This window comes from Nicotiana tabacum, chromosome 6 (assembly GCF_000715075.1).
Source record: "Nicotiana tabacum cultivar K326 chromosome 6, ASM71507v2, whole genome shotgun sequence".
Taxonomy (NCBI): Eukaryota; Viridiplantae; Streptophyta; class Magnoliopsida; order Solanales; family Solanaceae; genus Nicotiana; species Nicotiana tabacum.
Window position 1 is genome coordinate 158,449,704 of NC_134085.1, and position 23,524 is coordinate 158,473,227.

The following is a 23,524-nucleotide window of genomic DNA, read 5'->3' on the forward strand; positions in this document are numbered from 1 at the left end:
TGCAACGAATTTAATTTACAGGCACAGGGTTATCACATATGTAAGCAAACTGGTGATTGCTTCCAACCTAATAGTGACTATCAGCAATTAATTGATTTTTTACAAAGTAAGCAGTTCAACTCCATATAACCATGGAAAATGGTATTACTTTCATGCAGTCCTTATGATTAAAATACTGAAATGGCCTAGAATGTTCAAATCTTACATGTCTACCATTATTTCAAAATTAACTACAAGCCATATCATTAACAATTTCAGAATCAGATTTTTACTACTAACTATCACAAACCTCTCATGCTAAACTATCATAGGCCAAATATCATATTTAACTACAACACGAATTAAGGAGTAAACCAAATTAAAACTGGTATTTCATTTATTCACACAAATCAAATGAGTTTAACAATCCAACACAACCTCAAACAGTCCAATTATACAAGTGATATGAAATTCGAATAAACATAATTGCTCTACACTTTTGAACTAAAACAAAACATGAGGAGTCAGAAATCATTTCAAGCAACATTTTATTTCATGTCCACAAGCTTGAAGGTTACAGGATATGTACCTGGATGTTGGAAATATAAGAAGAAGAAGAAGAAGAAGAAGAAGAAATCAGCAGCATCAGAAATGCGAGCAACAATACAACAGCAATTCACAACAGCAATGCACCAAAAGATAACCAGCAGCGACTTAGGAAAACCAGTTAAAATTTCCAGCAATACCAACAGCAACACAAACAACCAGTAACAGACCTCAAACAGCTTGATAACAACCAAATATCATTCAAAACACAAGCAGAAAACACCCCTAGAATTCAGTAATCAAGAAAAACTCGAGAGTACAACTCCACAGTTAAAGCTGAAGCTCTTGTCAGTTTCAATGGGATAACACTAGTTGAACTAGACTAACTCTTAAAACTGTCTTCTAGTTTTCAGAATGTTCAACACCCTTAAGATTTCCAGAATGTTTTCTTCCTAAGGTCTGCCCAAAAGAAAAGCCAGACCAGACTCCAAAAAAAGGTCCCCCCTAATTCTGTCCAGACCCCTATTTATGCCCAAACCTCAGCCCCTTTCCAACTCTAAAGAGCACTTAGCTCATTAAGAAAATATTTTTTGCCCACTACTACATGTTTTTTTTTAATTCACTTGTTCCCCACTAGAGTATGTTTTTCCCATTATCCCTTGTCCTTCCCTTTATTTAATTGTTCAAACATGTATGAGCAACATTTTATAATCAATTCCCTTTTAAGCCTTTCATACCATTAAGTTTTGTTCCCCATTAACACTAAATAATTGTATTAGTTTAATGGTACTTTATTACCCTACTGTCAGCCCATTCATCTTAAGCCATTTTCAAACCTTTTAAACCCCAAAATACCCTCCTAAAGCCCCCTGAAGTTACTGTCCTACCCAATCCCTTAATCTGTACCAAATCCATCAGCTATAACCAATTCAACTAAGTTAGAAATCCTAATAATTGACTAATTAAACACATGAAACTAACTCCCAATCAACAACAATAGGACAATTCAACAAAGCTAGATTCATACCAGAATACACTAAACAGAACAAACAAGTAGATCCGAGTCGTTAAACTTAATCAGCAATTTAAGCTTGAAACTCAATTTAGACCAAATACCATAAAAATAAAGAATCAGTGATTAAACTAACACACTTATAGATTAAACCTAAGCAAGAACAAATGAACATTGTCAACATACTGAATGAACCAAAAATTAAACTATTATCATGTTAATCTAACACTCAAGCATACCAAACTAATCGACGACACTTATTCAATCGATTACACAAATTATAACATATAACAATCGACAAAAAACAGAAGCAATAATAAAATTGGACCAAATAAAAGGTCTGATGTGGAACGACAAAATCAATCGACAAAAATTGAAAAATCAATAAAGCTACACTAAACAAAGTAAGCAGAATAAACAAACACAAAAAATGGAACAAACAGGGAAGGGAAAATACCTCAAGAACTCGGAAACTGGACGACCCTGACTTGGACTCTGACTCGGACCTTTAATTGAGGTAGAACGGACCTTAATCGAGTGTTCTCAACTGAGAACACTTCGAATAAGGTCCAATGGACACCCAACTTCCTTTAATTCGGACCAACTCCAGCCTTTGGTTTTCTAGGGTTCTTGGGGTTTGATTTGGGGTTTGAACGGTTCTAGTCTGATTCGAACCAGGCCAAAGGTATTTTGGGCACGAGGGAGGTCAGAGGGTGTCGTGGTGTGAGTTTGGGACTGGTTGGGGTAGGTTTAGGTTCTGCTCAAATCTTCGATTGAAGATTCGAGAAGCTGGAGGTTGATTCGAGGCAAACGATCAACGGATCCATAACGAGGGTGGTCAGGGGTGTCGTGGGGTGAGTTTGGGGCTGGTTGGGGTAGTTTCAAGTTTTGCTCGAATTTTCGATTGAAGATTCGAGAAGCTACAGGCTGATTCGAGCAAAACAGGTAAGAGATTCGTGGAGAGGGTGGTTAGGTGCTCTAGGGGTGTTAGTTTCATGGTCATCGGCATTGTTGCCGCCGGGTTTATGGCGAAGGGATTTGGTGGCGGCTAGGGTTTGGGGGGTCGTCTCTAAGAGAGAGGATGAACAGAGGTATGTCTTAGGGGGGGGTGCGAGGTGAGAGGTTGGACTTATATACGGAGGGGGTGGTTTAATCCTGGCCGTTGGATCAAGCACGATCAACGGCCTGGATCAATTCACTTAAAGGAAACGGTGATGTTTGGTCATGCCTCGAGACTGGGTCAACCCGGGTTGAAATGGACTGGGTTATAGGGAAAGCCTGGGACCGTTAGATCAAAACAAATCAATGGCTTGGATTTATTGGCCAGATACGACGTCATTTGGATATATCTAGAGACGGACTAGACCGTTTGATCGTATGAGATTGACGGTCTAGATTCACAATGCCCAAACGATGTCGTTCTGGACTAGCCGCAGGTGGACTGGATTTGGGGCGGGTATGGGCTGACTTGGGGGTGACATTTGGGCCTGAACTTTTCCCTTTTAAACTGGCCTAGTCCTAATTTTTACCCTTCTTCTCTTGTTTCTTCTTTTCCCTTTTACTTTCTTTAATTCCTAAAAACCAAAATTCCTAAATTAAATTGTAAAACCAAGATTATTTTAAAAAGATATTAATTAACCCTTAACAATAATTAACACACAAGATCAAATATTGATTAAAATAAAAATCACACAATTAAACAATAAAAATGACAAAGCTACCAAAAATTCATATTTTTGTGATTTAAAATAGGACGTGGTTTAATTAATTCAAAAAATGCACAATAAAATCCTAAATATGCATGCAACATGTATTTTGGTGTTTTTTAGATTAATTAAAACAAAATAAACATTTGCAGACAAAAATAATTATCCAAAATGTCACGCAAAATTCTCAAATTTGTACCCAAAGGAAATTCGTTTTATTTTTGATTTCTTTTGGAGTAGTTTTCGTGAAGCAAAAATCATGTGCTCACACCCCATGGCGATGGAAATTTAATAACTTGATGCAAGGTTAAAGGAACAACATCCATTTCGTGGATCCATGGTCTCCCAAGAATCATGTTGTAAGCCATCTCCATATCTACCACCTGGAACTTTGTATCTTTAACGACTCCTTCAGCGAATGTGGTGAGTGTTACCTCTCCTTTCGTGAGGACACTAGAAATATCAAATCCTGATAGAGTATGCGCCTTTGGTATCACTTTATCCTCAGCTTGCATCTCACGTAATACTCTCAGTAAAATAATGTTCACGGAACTACCTGGATCAATCAAAACTCGTTTCATATTAGTATCATGTATAATTAAAGATATTACCAATGCGTCGTTATGAGGGGTTAATACGCCATCTGCATCTGCATCATTGAATGTAATGTTGTCTTCCTCTAAAACATGTTGCACCCGCTTCCCTTGGGTAATTGTTACTTTGGAAATTTTGTTAGCTGCAGTATATGATATACCCTTGACGTCTTCACCCCCACTTATAACGTTGATAGTTCTTTTGGGAGAAGGTGGTTTTGGAGGCTCCTGCCTGTTCTTCATGTAAGCTTTCTTGCCTTTCTCACTGAACAACTCGCTAAGGTACCCTTGTTTTAATAAATGATCAACTTGACTTTGCAAAAACCTGCAATCTGCTGTTTTATGTCTGTGGTCATTATAAAACTCGCACCAATGGTCAGGTTTGCACCTGTTTGGGTTCGATCTCATTTCCTTTGGCCATTTAACCTTATCTCTCATGCTTCTCAAAACAGCTACGAGCTCGGAGGTGCTGACGTTGAAGTTGTAGCTGTAAGCACGTGATTTTTGCTTCACGGGAATTACTCCAAAAGAAAAAGAAAAATCAAAGTATATGCATAAGTGTTTTTTTTGTCATTAAGCGATTTTTATTTAATGTTAAAACTATGTGTTAATTATTGTAAGGTGTTAACCAATACTTGTGTAATTGTATTTTAAATTTTTACAATTTATTTAGGAATGTGGTTCAATTTTGTTAATTGAGGAAAGGAATAATTGTGGGAAAATCGTATTGGGCCCCAAAGAGAGGCCCAAAACCAGCACAAGGACCCAGACCAAACCAGGTCTGCCCAGGCACGGACCCAAAACGACGCCGCATAGGGCGTATGATCTGAGCCGTCCGTTCAAACTCATCCAACGGTCCACACTCACACCCATAACCCGACCTGTTTACTCGGGTCAACCCAACCCCTCACATAAACCAAAACGACCCCGTTTCCATACCAAACGACCCCGTCCTGTCACTCACCAGTAGATCCAAGCCGTTGAGATCACTTGATCTAATGGCCCTGATCTATCTTCCCCTTCCGTATATAAACCCTCCATCACACCCCACACCCCCTATCCAAACACCCCCGGCTTCATCGTCTCCAGAGCCCAACCCTAATATCCCAAACCCTAGCCGCCCCCCTTCACCTTCACTGTAAAGCCGGCGGCAAGGACGCCAGTGACCACCCCCTTAACACCCCTGATGCATCTCACCACCCCAAACCCAAATCTGTTACCCCCTGGCCTCGAATCACACTCCATCATCTCGAATCTTGATTTAAAGATTCGAGACCAAACCCCAATCTACACCAAACCAACCCAGATTCACACTGGACAACCCCTTGACCTCCCTCGTGACCAAACCAAGCTTGGTTTGGTCCGAATCTACCCACAAATCCTAGAATATCAAATCTGAAGATCCAAACCCTAGAACACAAGAACCTGGGGAATCCGGCCAGTTTTTAATAGAGGTTTGAGGTCTAATAGACCTTAATCAAGGTGTTCTCGGTTGAGAACACCCCGATTAAAGTTTGTTCGGCCTCAAATGGTCAAATCTAATTCAGACCTGGGTCGGCTTTGGTTGAACATTTTCAGTAAGTTTTCTTTTTCTTTTCAGTTTTGTTTGAGTATTGTCTGAATTTGTTAAGCATGTTTTGTTGTAGTTGTTTGGTATTTCTGATATTTTTTCAATTTCTTCCGTCTTTGTAAAGACCTTTTATTTGGTCATTTGTTCTTCTGTGTATATGTGAATACGTCTTGTGATATACATGCTCGATGAGATTAGTCGTCGAATAGATAATTCATATGGCCTCCCAGTGATTGTGCAAAGTTGTCTGAAGCCATTCGGGACCCTGTACGTGTTGTTTATGTGATCGACTGGTTATTTCTTGTTATAATTAGTATAGTCGATTTTTTAAACATCGTCGATTACTTTTCTATGACTGAATGATCAAATGTTCTGATAACTTCACATGACTGATCAAACTTTGTTGGTAATTGGATGCTTGACTTTGTTTGAGATTAGTTTGTAACTGCATTTGCAAAACAACTAAAAGATTCAGTCTAGGGCAGCTCTGAATTTAAATTTTCAGAAGTTCAAAATGCCCTACTGTTGCAATGGGTTATTACAGTAATAACCAGGGGCTAACAGGGGTAGTTTGGGGTTTGAAAAGAACAGAAAGGCTTAGTTTAAGTGAGCTGACAAATAGAGTACTGAATTAGGATTAAACTAATGTAATAGTGGGGAGCCAAACTTGGTAGCATGGGGCTGATTGAATAAAAAAGGGGTGCCCATGCCTTTGGGCAGAAAATACAGGCTAAAGGCCTGTCGAATGGATGGGCATGGGGAATACTTTTAGTTTAAAAAGAAGTTATGGGCAGGAAGGAGGGAAAGGGTTCAAGGCATCTTAATGCTTGCCATTTCTGCCTATAAATAGGACTATTTCAGAACATAAAAGGGGGCTGGACATTTTTAGTCTTCAGAAGGGTTTTAAGTTGAAAAAAAACTGACAGAAAGAAACATAAAGAAAATTTCAGAATACTGTAACAAAACATTGTCTGAACACTGCATAAGAGTGCAAGCTGGTCAAGCTGTCTTTGCCAATTGTTGTTGGGTTAGTTGCCGAGCTATTTGTGACTGTTGAATTGCTGGTGCTGTTACATTGAATATTCTGGGTTTTCTGCTGTTTTACACTCTGTGTCTGGGATTGTTTGCTTGGTGCTCGACCACCTGTGGGCTTCATTATTGTTGCTGGTTGTTGTTGCTGTGTTGTTGCTGTTTGGTTTGCCTGTTGCTGACTCCTTTCTTCTTCTCCTTCTTATTGTTCAAACATCCAGGTACACGACTAATACTGTCAACGTAACTTGAAGTTGAGTATGAATACAAAAGAGAAGAGTTGAAGATTGTTTATTTTATGCATAATCTGTATATTGAATATCATGTGATGTTTAATGGTTTACATTTTTGCCTGGATACGGGAGTTAGCCCTCCTACATAGTGAATGCAAATGTGGGGTAACTTAATGTCGTATTGTGTGTGTAGGCTGATAGGCAACAGGATTGACAGTGTAGTAGGCTATATTTTAGAAATTAGCTATGTTTGTGATTAGCATGTCCTTTAATGCATGTCAAGTATGAAACTATCCATTGTTAGTTAATTTCATTTCCTTTTGATAAATTGCCTCCTTATAATTGGCAAACCATTGCTTTAAAACAAATAGCGCAAGTCTGCACTTCTCAACCTCACGAAGGTTGAGCCCGAATCGAACGAACCCAGCAGGCTTTCATCGGAAAAGTAGTGGCCCAGGCCCAGCCGATACTATGTGGGCTGGGTTTGGGCCCATAATGTTCGATTAGCTGCCCGTGTGCATAGCCATGTTTTCTTATTCTGCAAAGGCATTCGGAATCCCGTTATAAATAACCTGCAAGCATGTAATTGAGTAGGATCATTTTACTTTCAATTAGTAGAGACAAATGCGACAAGAAAACATAGCCGCTATAGGATATCCTTTAAAAAATAAAGACGAGATGAGCCTCGACAAATAAAAGAATGTACAAGCTGCGGGGCCCTCTAAATGTATATATAAAAGTACTTAGTTTCCAGGACGGGCCGTTTAGCAAATCTCACGGCCTTTCCCAGAAATAATAATACGCTAATCGCTTTAGGCGCGTATTTTAATAATCTTACCTTCTTAAACTCGGATGTGCATTTCATGCGACCCAAATCCAAATCCTAAAACATTGAATAAAAATATGTTCTGGATCGCGGGTGCATTTCATGCGACGCAATCCAAAGACATGTTTTAAACGATGTTCACATTCCTTTAAAATATAATAAAAGCGGTGAAGTGTTAAAATTGGCACATTGGTTCATAAGTGTATTTAAAATCAGATAAATAAGCCAAATATGACAGTTGAGCGACCGTGCTAGAACCACGGAACTCGGGAATGCCTAACACCCTCTCCCGGGTTAACAGAATTCCTTATCCAGATTTCTGGTACGCAGACCGTAATATGGAGTCATTCTTTTCCTCGATTCGGGATTAAAATTGGTGACTTGGGACACCCTAAATCTCTCAAGTGGTGACTCTGAAATAAATAAACCAATCCCGTTTCGATTGTCCTTTAATTGGAAAAAACTCCTTGTACCTTCGCGGGTACAGAAAAAGGAGGTGTGACAGCTCTGGCGACTCTGCTGGGGATTTTGATTTAACCCAGAACCACTGGTTCAGGGTTAGAAATTCGAGCTTAGATAAATTATTATATTTGACTTTATCTGATTTTTACATGTTTGGGGTTCAATGTGCTAAATGATGTTTTTACCGCTTTGATATTATTTGAACTGTATATAAACTGTGCCGAAACCCATCTTCTCTCTGAGTCTTCTTAATCATGAAGAAGGGCGTACTTTGTACGACTTCTTTTCTGTATAGTGTCAAATCCCAATTTAGAACGAGGTTCGGACAAGTTGCTAAGCCGGTAAAGCTTCTGTATTCCCGGTACGCTGCCCCCCCTCGGCTCGAGTTGTCCGCTCGGGTAAGCCAGGTCTAGAACAAACACCCAGGTTCTGAACCTAGAATAACTTCATGCCGGATCCCTAGTAGGAACGCTTATCTGCATCATGTGCATTTTGACTTAGGGGACTCAACACAGGGGTTGGGTCCGTCTAGGAATAGCAACCTGAAACAGAAAAGGCCATCCTGATGCATCCTGCTCACTGCTTGTGCATTTATTTACTTCGGACTTGCATGATGACCGGTTTTGAATGTTGGGAAAATTTTTACAAAAAAAATGACAATGCTCAAATAGTGTCGGAAGAAAAAAGAAAATTTGTATATTTTGTTTTAATAGTTTGTTTTATTAAAAAAAACAAAGGAAAAGAGAAAGAAAAAAGAAAAATAGCAAGCGGAGAGTTGGGAATGAGTTTCATTTTAATTTACTTTATTTTCAAAAAAAAACGGAAAAAAAATAATATGTCTGTTTTCGAAAGGTTAGTTAGTTTATTGCCCGAACTACGCGGGTTTGATTCTCACCGGATGTGAATACGTAGGCAACCCTCATCGGGTCCAACCCGCCGTTTTGCTAAAATAGCCGAAAATAAATAAATAAATAAATAAAAAACATGTCGAAGTTTTGATTCTGTCATAAAGAAGTTGGGTGTCATTGTTTTATCAAGACATAGCCAAACGTTCCCGAAAGGGACGCCGGAAGGCTGACTTTGCATAAACAGCCACCTTTGGGTCATTTTTTAAGATTTGGTCCAGTTGACCCACACAGCCTTAAAAATCTTCGTCCCTGAAGTGCTGAAAGGCCGTATATGAACAACCAAGTCCTCCGTCTTCAAAAATCAAGAATACACAGTTCCGTTTTGAGTTTAGTAAGAGTTTTCTTTAATTACCTTAATAAATGTGCAGGATGAGCACGAATCAAAATGAACCATTCTCGGCCCTCAACGAGGTCCCTCTACAACTCCACATGTGGTGGAATGATTTGGAAGCCGATAGCAAAGAGATAGTGGGAAGAGTATTGGGAGGTTTTGTCAATTTGCTGAGTATTAAGCCAAAGACAGATATTCTTGAAGCTCTAATACCATTTTGGGACCCCACCCGCAATGTATTCCATTTTGTTGACTTTGAACTTTCACCGACACTAGAGGAAGTCGCCGGATATGCGGGATTGAATGGAAGGTTAAGAGGACAATACCTACTATCGCCAAGGCCGGTATCTCCGCACGCATTTCTGGATTTGCTAAGCATCACTCGGAAGGTACAACATGACGATTTATCGAGAGGATGTTGTGCTCTCCAATTCTTGTATCAACGGTACGGAACTCCGCAAGGTTTCGAGGAACCAAACCTTGGACTAACTCATGGCGGGAACAGAAACAAATGGGAAGCAAGACGTACTTTGGCTTTCATCACAGCATTCTTGGGAGTCATGGTCTGTCCACGGGAGGATAAAAAGATAGAGATAGGCCTTGCAGGGATGGCCGACTTTGCAATCAAAAGAACCGACAGTACTATTGTTCCTTTAATTTTGTCCAAAATCTACCGAGCCTTAACGATATGCCGAGAAGGAGGCAAGTTCTTCCAGGGTTGCAATCTATTACTTCAGCTATGGATGCAAGAGCACCTCCATCACCGAGTAGGATACATGAACCACGGGTTGACCGGGAGGAATTGTATCGGTGGCTTCGAGAAGCGCATGACAGGCGTCAGATTTCTTGAAGGTGTCGAAACATGGTTTACACGATTAAGGTCAACAACAGCTAACCAAATTGAATGGGCATTCGGCTGGTTGGTTGATACTAAGGTGATATACATGGCAGCTGAAGAATGTCATGTTCTCTTAATGGGACTTTGCAGCATCCAGCCATATGCTCCTCATCGGGTATTGCGCTAGCTGGGCAGGTTTCAAGTAATCCCTACTGATGAAGATCTGAGCAAGCACGCCATTAAGCTGAGCCCAGGAGTCATATTTCCCGAGGGAAAGATTAGAAAGCTGTGGCACGAATGTAGATTCTTGGAACCCAAGACCATGGTGCGAGAATTAGCTAAAGGGGAGGTAGACCCAAAGTACGATGCTTGGTTCGAAAGAAGGTTCCAGATTCGGCAGAGACCTGCTAAAAGAGCCCACGTCCAACAATTCACGGATGATTCACAGGAGCAATGGGGATGGTTAAAAAGGGAGGAAGGTTACCGGGTTGAAATCGGGAGGCTAAAGCAACAAGTTGAAAGGCTTATATTTGAGAACAACATGCAGCTCGCCTCGGAGCAGAGCGAAAAGAACAAGCTAGCCCAAGAGAACCAGACACTAAAAGCCCACCTACGTCAAGCCAGCAAAAGTAACATTGACCGACAGAAACGTCGCTCCGAAAGATTGATAGCAAGTTTGAAAAATCAGGTCGTCCAAAGCCAAGAAGAATTAGAACAATCAGAAGCTCGCGTAGCAAGGATGAAGGTCAGATGGGCAAAATGCACAATGGCCCGGAGGCAGCGTCTGCAACAGGTCATAAGGGATTATGAAATGAGCATCGGGATATTAAGGGAAACGAACTCCACTCTACATGATCGGATCATCAAACAAGCACGAGATGCCCAGACCGACAGAAGACATTGTTACGATGCAATGGCTTGCATGGAAAGACAAATGGAGATGTTCCAGGATCGACTTGCTGACAATGCTCAAGCACTGGGATTAAAGAACCGACAAATAGAGCAATTGTTCGCTGAAAGGGACAACATTCGAGGAAGGATCGACGAGATTGGGCACTACATCTACATGAGATGCCTAGCATGCGAGCAAATGCCTCGGAGAACCCTCCTTGTTTCCATCATGGGCTGCGTCCACCGGATCATGAATGAATTAAAAAGCTTGCAGAAATACCTCACACTTAGAGCCGCGAAAAAGCCGAATGAAGCCTTGTGGGCCCCTAAGTTGGAAAATTAGTCTTCGGTCAAGTCCTGTTCATTTGACTTTTTGCTTTCCCATATGTTGTTTTCCTTTCTTTTAGCCAAATCCAGTTAAAAACTGTGGAGTCTGTACTGCTGCTATTCTTTGTTTGAAGTAATTTGTAATAGCAAATTTTGATGATAAATTCAACGATTCCAAAAAGAATTTTGTGTGTTTTTACTTTATGGCAGAACTACGCCGGTCTGATTCACGCGGGGACGTGATACGTAGGCAATCCACATAAGATTCGACCGCCTCTAAATAAAGAAAGAAAAGAAAGAAGAAAGAAAGAAAGAAGAAAATACAAAAATAAAATACAGGGTTTCCCAAAGTGCTTTAAAAAGACAAATGAGCAAGCCGGGATGACGCATGTTGTTTGAAGTAAAGCATGTAGAAACGGTTAACTGCCTAGGAGCATTGCATCCTCAGTGTGTTGTTATCAAATCTGTTAATATCTAACGCTAACAAAGTTTGTTGTTGTCTGGATCCAGACAGTTAGTTGTTAAAGAATTCTGGCAACACACCCTTACCAAACCAGATCCAAAGGACCGTTAGCAACAAGCATGACTACTTCAGAGAATAGCACCGAAGAGGAAAGGCCGATGAGCTTGTTGTTAAAAGAAGCGATGGAAAAGATTGAAAGGATGGGACTAGAGATGAATGCAATGCAGATAGCTCTAGCCAAAGCACAAAAGAGCCTTGAGCCACTGGGGCACATGCCGGAATACCCTCACTCTGGTCCTTCAACAAGCCTCCCGAATCCCCGTTATCATCAGGAAAGAAGCCCACATGATTCCCAAGCTCCACCACCCCATCAACCTCTTCCAACCCCAAATGTGCCCACTTTTGTGGGACCCACATCAGCCACCCAACAAAGAACGACCAGCGAGCCATTATTTCAGGCTCACGATATGCAATACTATCCCCCTGAGCCCATATTCCATGCCCCCGAACCACAGGCCTACAATCCGCACTTGGAAGTACCGGCAGAAATTGAAAAGCCGGTTAAAGCCCCAGAACAAGATGAGGTATTGAGGAAGTTCAAAAGCCTGGAGCAGTCCTTTAGGAACCTGCACGGATTGGGCAACTAGGTCAGCGTGGCCTACAAAGATCTATGCCCTTTCCCGGACGTCCAACTCCCAGCTGGGTTCAAGATGCCTAAGTTTGATTTATATGAAGGGCACGGTGATCCCATGGCGTATTTGCGAGGATTCTGTAGCAAAATGAGAGGGGCAGGCAGTAAAGATGAGTTGCTGATAGCTTATTTCGGCCAAAGTCTGAGCGGATCGGCACTAGAATGGTATACCAAGCAGGATTCCAGCAGATAGTACACCTGGGACGATCTGGCGTAGGCTTTCGCAGGTCATTTTCAATACAATCTCGAGATAGTCCCTGACCGTCTCACGTTATTGAGGACCGGGAAGAAGCCCGGGGAAAGTTTTCGCGAGTACGGGTTCCGCTGGAGAGAGCAAGCGGCCAGAGTCGATCCTCCCATGAGAGAGGGAGAGATGGTGGATTACATCTTGCAAACATTGGATCCAACCTACTTTGGTCACTTGGTGACGACGGTTGGAAAATCATTCAACGAGGTAGTGAAGATAGGGGTCATGATAGAAGAAGGTCTGAGGTCTGACAAAATCCTGAATTACTCGGCACTCAAGGCCACGACCCAGGCTATTCAGAGCGGCGCGGGAGGTGCACTGGGAAGAAGGAAGAAAGAAGAAATTGCCACGATTGAGGCAAGCAGTTGGTCCAGGTCTGGCAAACCCCACTACAACCAACCCAGACCTCACAGGCCAAACTACACATACAACCCGCCACAGCACTGCTATCCGCCTCGAGAGCCACATTGCTCCGTACACCAGGCCCAGACATACACTCAGCCTCTGGTTCGCCCGCAATGGCGCGCGCCGGCTCCCCAAAACACATATGCACCACCACCAAACACCTATCCTCCACCAGGCGCATATAGAAACCCTCCAGGGGCAGGCTTTCGGGGAAATCCAGCTGCTAGGAATGACAGGCTGCGGAAACAGAGAACGTTCACTGAGTTAGGAGAAACCTACACCGCTTTGTTCCACAAATTGAGGCAATTGGGTTTGGTTAGTCCGGTCGAGACTCGAGGGCCAAATCCCCCACCCCAAAACGTGGACCAATCAATAAGCTGTGAGTACTGCTCAGGGATATTGGGGCATGATACTGAAAAGTGTTAGAAATTGAGGCATGCCATACAGGATCTTATTGATACCAATAAGATCAAGGTCCAGACACCGGAGGCTCCCAACATCAACCAGAACCCACTGTCAGCGCACCACGAGACTCACATGATTGAGTTGGTGTATGAGGGAGGAGAGTTGAGAAAACCCTCACAAACAGTGATGATGATCCAGGCCGCTCCGAAAGAAGGATCGACCAGTGAAAGAACGGGGGTACAGTTGCGAGGAGAAGGCGTCAAACCAGTAGTGATATTGGGAAAGAGCCCGTCCGCCACAACAAGCAAACCCGAGCCAAACAAGTTGGTAATATCAGGGACTCCACCCACACCTGCAGTTGTGTTGAAAGGGGTATACAGGGAACTGGTCACCATAAAGCCTGTAGTCCAGCTGCCAATGGTTGATAGCAAGGTCGTGCCTTGGAAATACGAGAAGTCAGTGGTGATGTACAAAGGAAAACAAGTGGAGGAAGTCAGCTGTGAAGCGCAAGGGCTGACTCGATCAGGACGGTGTTTTGCTCCGGTGGAGCTGAGAAGACCCAACCCAGCTGCAACCAAGAAACCTGTGTCCAAAGAAGAGGCTGAGGAGTTCTTGAGGAAAATGAAAGTGCAGGACTACTCTGTGGTCGAACAACTGAGGAAAACACCGGCCCAGATCTCGCTGCTATCATTACTAATCCATTCTGAGGAGCATCGCAGGGCCTTGATGAAGATATTAAACGAAGCTCATGTGCCCAACGAGATTTCTGTAAACCACCTGGAAACCATTTCCAACAAGATTTTAGAGGTGAACAGGGTAACATTCTCAGATGATGATCTGCCGATGTAAGGTACAGAGCACAATAAAGCTCTCTACCTAACTGTCAAATGCGAAAACTCTGTAGTTGCTCGGGTATTGGTGGATAACGGTTCGAGTGCCAATATTTGTCCATTATCCACTCTGAACCAGTTAAAGATCGACCACGGAAGAATCCACAAGAATAGCATCTGTGTCCGGGGATTTGATGGAAATGGAACAGCCACTGTGGGGGATGTTGTACTTGAATTGACCATCGGTCCAGTCCTGTTCACCATGGAGTTCCAGATGCTAGATGTCACAGTATCTTATAACCTTCTGTTAGGACGACCGTGGATTCATGCAGCCAAAGCAGTGCCCTCCACCCTCCATCAGATGGTCAAGTTCGAGTGGGATAGGCAGGAGGTCGTACTACACGGCGAGGACACGACATGCACCATGGGTGGCGCCATTGTGCCTTTCATAGAGACCGATGATGACAAAGGTCCTTGGGTCTACCAGATTTTTGATACAGTGTCGGCAAACAAAATTTCTGAAGGATAAATCATCCCGCAACCTAGGGTAGCTGCCGCAACAGTCATGATGGTCTCGGAAATGCTGGGTAATGGATTTGTGCCGGGAAAAGGCCTGGGAGTCGAGCTTCAGGGGATTGTCCAACCTGTCTCCCTGCCTAAAAATTTGGAAACTTTCGGGTTGGGGTTCAAACCAACCGCAGCAGATGTAAAGCAAGCGCGGAAAATGAAGAAGAAAGTCTGGTATCTTCCCAAACCCGTGCCACATCTCTCAAGGTCTTTTGTCAGAGCAAGGGCCAAGGAGCCACCGGTCCCAAAGATTCTCGGACCATTGATTGGGACGGACGGGAACCTAAATCAGAGTTTCGGGAGGCTATTCGCTGATGTCAGTATGGTAGAAGCTGGAGAAGGTTCCAGCAGAGCAGAGATACAGTTTGTGGGGCCTGAGGCCAAGACCAACAATTGGACGGTCACTCCTCTTCCTGTCCGGGGGGAGTCTTTGTAGTAGGCTTTGGTTTATGTTTTTGTTTGTTTTGTTTTGTTTCGGATTATTCCAGGGTGTAATCCAAATTTTACTTCTGTTTTGTAAAAGTGTGAACCCTTTTATCCCGCAAGTTTAATAAAGTTCTTTTCTTTTGTCTCATTTTAATTTTGTTTTGTTCTTTTTCTGAACAGTTCTCTTTTTACTGGTTCTACTGACATGGCATGCACAACGGATCTTCGACCTAGTCTAATAAATCAATCTGAATCTGACTTAGTGATACAAGAGGTCGTTTGTGGCGATGAATCCGAATATGACGAAGATAAGGCCTTCGAAGAAATAAACCGAGAACTGTGCCAATTTGAAGAGAAACCCAAGCCTAACCTAAATGACACTGAGGCTGTGAATCTAGGAGACGCTGATAACGCCCGAGAAACCAAAATCAGCATCCACATTGAGCAGAATATCAGGGAAGAATTGATCAAAACCCTCATGGAATTCAAAGATGTTTTTGCATGGTCATATGACGATATGTCGGGGTTAAGCACCAATTTAGTGGTTCACAAATTGCCCACTGACCCGGCATACCCTCCGGTCAGGCAAAAGTTAAGGAAATTTAAAACAGAAATGAGTGTAAAGATCAAAGAAGAGGTGATTAAACAGTTGCAGGCGAAGGTCATTCGGGTCACTCGATATCCCGAGTGGTTGGCCAATGTGGTACCAGTTCCAAAGAAGGATGGAAAAATCAGGGTGTGCATTGACTACCGCAACCTCAACAAAGCAAGTCCCAAGGACAATTTTCCATTGCCCAACATCCATATCCTGATCGATAATTGCGCTAGGTGCGAGATCGGATCCTTTGTGGATTGTTATGCGGGTTATCATCAGATCCTAATGGAAGAGGAAGATGCGGAAAAGACAACTTTTATTACGCCATGGGGAACTTACTGCTATCGGGTAATGCCGTTCGGATTGAAGAACGTCGGGGCAACATACATGCGAGCAATGACCACCGTGTTTCACGACATGATACACAAAGAAATTGAGTTGTACGTAGATGATGTGATCATAAAATCTTGGCGTCAGGAAGACCATGTAGCAGACCTAAGGAGATTTTTCCAAAGACTCTGAAGGTATGATATCAAGCTCAACCCGGCCAAATGCGCATTCGGGGTTCCATCAGGAAAGCTGTTAGGATTCATCGTCAGTCGACGGGGTATTGAGTTAGACCCATCCAAGATCAAATCCATCAGAGATTTGCCACCGCCAAAGAACAAAATAGAGGTAATGAGTCTGTTGGGTAGACTCAATTACATCAGCAGGTTCATCGCTCAACTCACAGCAACTTGTGAGCCCATATTTCGGCTGCTGAAAAAGGATGTTGCGGTAAGTTGGACGGCAGAGTGTCAAGAGGCTTTCGACCAAATCAAAGGGTATCTGTCTAATCCACCCGTGTTGGTCCCACCTAAGCCAGGGAAGCCCTTAATTCTTTATCTGACGGTCCTGGAAAATTCATTTGGTTGTGTACTGGGGCAACACGATGACACAGGAAGGAAGGAGTAGGCCATCTACTATCTTAGCAAGAAATTCACAGTATATGAGGTCAAGTACACTCAACTCGAGAAAACATGCTGCGTCCTAACTTGGGTAGCTCAGAAGTTGAAGCACTACCTGTCCTCGTATAGTACTTATCTCATATCCTGTTTGGACCCATTGAAGTATATCTTTCAGAAACCTATGACCACATGGAGGTTGGCAAAATGGCAAATTCTGCTCACAGAGTTCGATATCGTTTATGTGACGAGGACAGCCATGAAAGCCCAAGCGCTGGCCGACCATTTGGCAGAGAATCCCGTTGATGAAAAATACGAGCCTGTAAGAACGTATTTTCCGACGAAGAAGTGATGCATACAAGTGAGCTGGCATTACCCGAGGAACCGGGTTGGAAGCTTTTCTTCAATGGAGCTGCAAACGCGAAAGGGGTTGGAATAGGAGCAGTACTCATTTCTGAAACAGGACGCCATTATCCTGTTACGGCTCAACTACGCTTCTATTGCACCAATAATATGGCCGAGTATGAAGCTTGCATTTTGGGTCTGCGATTGGCTGTGGACATGGATGTCCAAGACGTTTTGGTCTTGGGAGACTCGGACCTCTTGGTACATCAGATTCAGGGCGAATGGGAAACACGGGACTTGAAACTCATACCTTATCGACAATGCTTGCACGATCTGAGCAAGCGATTTCGATCGGTGAAGTTCAAACATATCCCGAGAGTTCATAACGAGGTTGCAGATGCATTGGCCACCCTAGCATCAATGTTGCACCACCCTGACAAAATATATGTTGACCCTCTGCACATCCAGGTTTGTGATCAGCATGCTTATTGCAACGCAGTGGAAGAGGAAGTAGATGGCAAGCCCTGGTTTCATGATATCAAGGAGTACCTCAGAATGGGGATATATCCAGAACAGGCCACTGGAGACCAGAAAAGAGCCCTCCAGCGTTTGTCAAATGGTTTCTTCCTCAGCGGAGGAGTGTTATACAGAAGAACCCCGGATTTGGGACTGTTAAGATGTATAGACGCCGGTCAGACCACGACGATCATGGCAGAGGTACATGCTGAAGTTTGTGGGCCACATATGAGCGGATATGTGTTAGCAAGGAAGATCCTTCGAGCAGGGTATTACTGGCTCACCATGGAGCATGACTGTATCACTTTCGTGAGGAAATGCCATCAGTGTCAGATACATAGAGATCTAATTCATTCTCCGCCAACAGAGTTGCATACGATGTTAGCACCCTGGCCGTTTGTTGCATGGGGCATGGACGTATGGCAACAATGGTGCGAATCTTAACACCATCTTGATGAAAGAGGTATGCCAACAATTCAAGATTACACACCGCAATTCTACCCCATATCACCCCAAGGCGAATGGAGCGGTAGAAGCAGCCAATAAGAACATCAAGAAGATACTGCGAAAGATGGTGGAAGGATCTAGACAATGGCACGAGAGATTACCCTTTGCTTTGTTGGGTTATCGCACTACCGTCCGGACTTCCATAGGTGCGACTCCTTATTTGTTGATGTACGGAACTGAGGCCGTAATACCAGCGGAGGTCGAAATTCCGTCCCTCCGGATTGTCGCTGAAGCCGAGATTGATGATAATGAATGGGTCAAAGCTCGATTGGAACAGTTGATCTTGATAGACGAGAAAAGATTGGCAGCGGTATGCCATGGTCAGCTGTATCAGAAGAGAATGGCAAAGGCATACAATAAGAAGGTACGCCCCAGGAAGTTTGAAGTAGGGCAGCAGGTAGTGAAGCGGATCCTCCCGCATCAAGTCAAAGCAAAAGGCAAGTTCGCCCCAAATTGGCAAGGGCCTTATATCGTGACCAGAGTGTTGTCCAACGGTGCTTTGTGTCTGACGGATATCGAGGGAAGATGTGTCGACATGGCTATCAATTCGGATGCAGTCAAGAGATATTACGCATAATTTCTTTAATTATGGCAATTGTCGGTTCATTTGCTTGTATTTGGCACTTATTGGATAATGAAATGACGGAGGCAATTCTTTCTTCTATCCAAACACTTTTTACCCTTGTTTCCCCCTTTTTGAGCCTTAAGTTATTCTTTCATATCCCCCTTTTGGAATCACATAATGGAAAGATATGAAAAAAAAGAAGAAAAGAGAAAGAAAAATTTAAAAGAAAATGAAAAAAAAAATAAAAATCACAAGAAAAACGAAACCGTTAGGAACTACGTTTGACCTGATTCCTCAAAGAGGATACATAGGCGCCTCACTGCTCGGTCATAGTGTGCATAGTGTACATAAGTGTGCATAATAGCACAGTGTGCGTAACGCACATAGCTCAACATAGTGTAAAAAATAAAATCCCCCAAGCAAGAAAACTGGGGCAGGGGTTATGTTTTAAAGTTCCAGCAAAAGTTTGATTCCAAAAGTTGTAGTGGCTCACCCGTCAGAGTTATTTCAAATTTTGATAGCTTTTTTTTTGCCCCACACCAAAACCAACATCGATATCCAAAAAAGACCTCCCGATCAACCTCCAGGAGGTGCCAAGTCAGGCAGATAAAGCCGAGAATAATACACTAATCCCCGGCAAAGAAGAGGATCACGAAACTGGAAATGAATTGATAGTCCAAAGGAATCTCCAGAAGAGAGGGTCATATCGGCAACACTCCAATTCTCCTTTGAAGAAATAAAATGTGAGAGTTTTGGCGGTGAAAACCTTCGCAGGCACCACAAGACGACGAAAGATGAGAGATATGAAATGAGAGAGTCTTATCGGTGAAAACCTTCACAGGCACCATAAGGCGCCGGGAGCTGAGAGAAAAGAGAGAGTCTCATTAGTGAAAACCCCTCGAAGGGCACTATGAGGCGACAAGACAGATCGACAAAAGGGTCCACATTCGCAAAGAAATGGACACCCATTTATCCCCAGCAAGTAAGACCATCAGGCAAGATGATTGATACAAATAGGCTGGGTCGGGAATCTATGGTACACGTCATGATCATAAGGACCAGTCATGTCATCCAGATAAGTTTTTTGGTTCAGAAAGATTTTTCTCCTTTTCTACCTTTTTCATTTTCTTTCTAAAAATTTGTTTTGAAAAGGATCTTTCAAAGTTTACTACCAGAGACCGAAGGGGTCCAAAAGCAAAATACGAAAGGGATAGGCCAAAAACCGAGAATAAGACAAAAGGCGTCGGTCGCAAAACCAAAGGACGAATTGTGTAGAAAGAAGGGTGACGTAAAGAGAGCGGAAAATGACGGGTGAAGGATTTGTGGACCAAGTTCCAAGAAGGTTTCCCCGCAGAATGTTGATAAATCCCGGACCCAAATCTGAAGTGGTCAGACAGGGAAATCAATCCGGTGCAAGATATCCCCAGGCAATGCAATTCTATGCCTTGCAATTCCGGGAGGAAATAAAACTCCTAAAGGAGTGGTTTCGGGAGGGAAGCGGACTCCCATAGTTTGATTCTGTAAAGATAAAAGCAGAAAAGGGGATAAATGGAAAACCATCCCCATCAGGAAGGTCACCCCCAGCAAGCAACTTTGTCCACCAACCAGTTGTGGGGGCACAGAGCAAGAAAAGAGAAAGAGAGGAAAAAATCATCCCCCACCGGAAAGACACCGCTGCCCACCATGATTAAAACTAACTAAATCCTTTTTGTCTGCTGCAGGAAAATAAAGGTTGATGATGGCAAAAGGACGCGATGTTAGAAAGATCACCAAAAACGGGGCAGAAAATTTTCTGCCGTTGTCACAAATTTTCTTGGAGGAACGAGGAAACAAATCCAAATACTTTCTGTTCTAGGTCGCCCACCAGTATAATGCGGGAATACATTTCTGTTCTAGGTCGCCCACCAGTATAATGCGGGAATACTTTCTGTTCTAGGTCACCCACCAGTATAATGCGGAAATACATTTCTGTTCTAGGTCGCCCACCAGTATAATGCGGGAATACTTTCTGTTCTAGGTCGCCCACCAGTATAATGCGGGAATACTTTCTGTTCTAGGTCGCCCACCAGTATAATGCGGGAATACTTTCTGTTCTAGGTCGCCCACCAGTATAATGCGGGAATACTTTCTGTTCTAGGTCGCCCACCAGTATAATGCGGGAATACATTTCTGTTCTAGGTCGCCCACCAGTATAATGCGGGAATACATTCATGTTCTAGGTCGCCCACTAGTATAATGCGGGAATACATTTCTGTTCTAGGTCGCCCACCAGTATAATACGGGAATACTTTCTGTTCTAGGTCGCCCACCAGTATAATGCGAGAATACATTTCTGTTCTAGGACGCCCACCAGTATAATGCGGGAATACATTTCTGTTTTAGGTCGCCCACCAGTATAATTCGGGAATACTTTCTGTTCTAGGTCGCCCGCCAGTATAATGCGGGAATACATTTCTGTTCTAGGTCGCCCACCAGTATAACGTGGGAATACTTTCTGTTCTAGGTCACCCACTAGTATAATGCGGGAATACTTTCTGTTCTAGGTCGCCCACCAGTATAATGCGAGAATACTTTCTGTTCTAGGTCGCCCACCAGTATAATGCGGGAATACATTTCTGTTCTAGGTCGCCCACCAGTATATTGCGGGAATACTTTCTGTTCTAGGTCACCCACCAGTATAATGCGGGAATACTTTCTGTTCTAGGTCGCCCACCAGTATAATGCGGGAATACTTTCTGTTCTAGGTCGCCCACCAGTATAATGCGGGAATACTTTCTGTTCTAGGTCGCCCACCAGTATAATGCGGGAATACTTTCTGTTCTAGGTCGCCCACCAGTATAATGCGGGAATACTTTCTGTTCTAGGTCGCCCACCAGTATAATGCGGGAATACTTTCTGTTCTAGGTCGCCCACCAGTATAATGCGGGAATACTTTCTGTTCTAGGTCGCCCACCAGTATAATGCGGGAATACCTTTATGTTCTAGGTCGCCCACCAGTATAATGCGGGAATACATTCATGTTCTAGGTCGCCCACTAGTATAATGCGGGAATACTTTCTGTTCTAGGTCGCCCACCAGTATAATGCGGGAATACTTTCTGTTCTAGGTCGCCCACCAGTATAATGCGGGAATACATTTCTGTTCTAGGTCGCCCACCAGTATAATGCGGGAATACATTTCTGTTTTAGGTCGCCCGCCAGTATAATTCGGGAATACTTTCTGTTCTAGGTCGCCCGCCAGTATAATGCGGGAATACATTTCTGTTCTAGGTCGCCCACCAGTATAACGTGGGAATACTTTCTATTCTAGGTCGCCCACTAGTATAATGCGGGAATACTTTCTGTTCTAGGTCGCCCACCAGTATAATGCGGGAATACTTTCTGTTCTAGGTCGCCCACCAGTATAATGCGGGAATACATTTCTGTTCTAGGTCGCCCACCAGTATAATGCGGGAATACTTTCTGTTCTAGGTCGCCCACCAGTATAATGCGGGAATACTTTCTGTTCTAGGTCACCCACCAGTATAATGCGGGAATACTTTCTGTTCTAGGTCGCCCACCAGTATAATGCGGGAATACTTTCTGTTCTAGGTCGCCCACCAGTATAATGCGGGAATACTTTCTGTTCTAGGTCGCCCACCAGTATAATGCGGGAATACTTTCTGTTCTAGGTCACCCACCAGTATAATGCGGGAATACTTTCTGTTCTAGGTCGCCCACCAGTATAATGCGGGAATACTTTCTGTTCTAGGTCGCCCACCAGTATAATGCGGGAATACTTTCTGTTCTAGGTCGCCCACCAGTATAATGCGGGAATACATTTCTGTTCTAGGTCGCCCACCAGTATAATGCGGGAATACATTCTGTTCTAGGTCGCCCACCAGTATAATGCGGGAATACATTTCTGTTCTAGGTCGCCCACCAGTATAATGCGGGAATACTTTCTGTTCTAGGTCGCCCACCAGTATAATGCGGGAATACTTTCTGTTCTAGGTCGCCCACCAGTATAATGCGGGAATACATTTCTGTTCTAGGTCGCCCACCAGTATAATGCGGGAATACATTTCTGTTCTAGGTCGCCCACCAGTATAATGCGGGAATACATTTCTGTTCTAGGTCGCCCACCAGTATAATGCGGGAATACATTTCTGTTCTAGGTCGCCCACCAGTATAATGCGGGAATACATTTCTGTTCTAGGTCGCCCACCAGTATAATGCGGGAATACATTTCTGTTCTAGGTCGCCCACCAGTATAATGCGGGAATACATTTCTGTTCTAGGTCGCCCACCAGTATAATGCGGGAATACATTTCTGTTCTAGGTCGCCCACCAGTATAATGCGGGAATACATTTCTGTTCTAGGTCGCCCACCAGTATAATGCGGGAATACATTTCTGTTCTAGGTCGCCCACCAGTATAATGCAGGAATACATTTCTGTTCTAGGTCGCCCACCAGTATAATGCAGGAATACTTTCTGTTCTAGGTCGCCCGCCAGTATAATGCGGGAATACATTTCTGTTCTAGGTCGCCCACCAGTATAACGCGGGAATACTTTCTGTTCTAGGTCACCCACCAGTATAATGCGGGAATACTTTCTGTTCTAGGTCGCCCACCAATATAATGCGAGAATACTTTCTGTTCTAGGTCGCCCACCAGTATAATGCGGGAATACTTTCTGTTCTAGGTCGCCCACCAGTATAATGCGGGAATACATTTCTGTTTCTAGGTCGCCCACCAGTATAATGCGGGAATACATTTCTGTTCTAG